The sequence below is a fragment of the Neophocaena asiaeorientalis genome, unplaced genomic scaffold (assembly GCF_003031525.2).
Source record: "Neophocaena asiaeorientalis asiaeorientalis breed wild unplaced genomic scaffold, Neophocaena_asiaeorientalis_V1.1 scaffold47, whole genome shotgun sequence".
Classification (NCBI taxonomy): domain Eukaryota; kingdom Metazoa; phylum Chordata; class Mammalia; order Artiodactyla; family Phocoenidae; genus Neophocaena; species Neophocaena asiaeorientalis.
Window position 1 is genome coordinate 1,635,379 of NW_020175399.1, and position 336 is coordinate 1,635,714.

Sequence of the window (336 nt, forward strand, 5' to 3'; positions counted from 1 at the left end):
ATGAAAATATATATATATATATATATATATAACTGACTCACTTTGCTTACACCAGAAACTAATACCACATTGTAAATCAACTACACTTTAATCTAAAAAAAAGAAAAAAATAAACCAAAACACAAATTGATAGCATTGCATTGTGTGAATGTACAGAAATTTACTTACCTGGTACCTCTTAATGGCTATATTTTCCAAATGTTCTGTTATTATAATGAGTAATGCTGATGTCAATATTCTTAATACACATGTATTTGCACAAATGTTCTCCATACCCATTTGTTGGCATTGTCTTTGTTTGTGGCATGTGTAAAGATCAATTTTGCTTCAACTCTA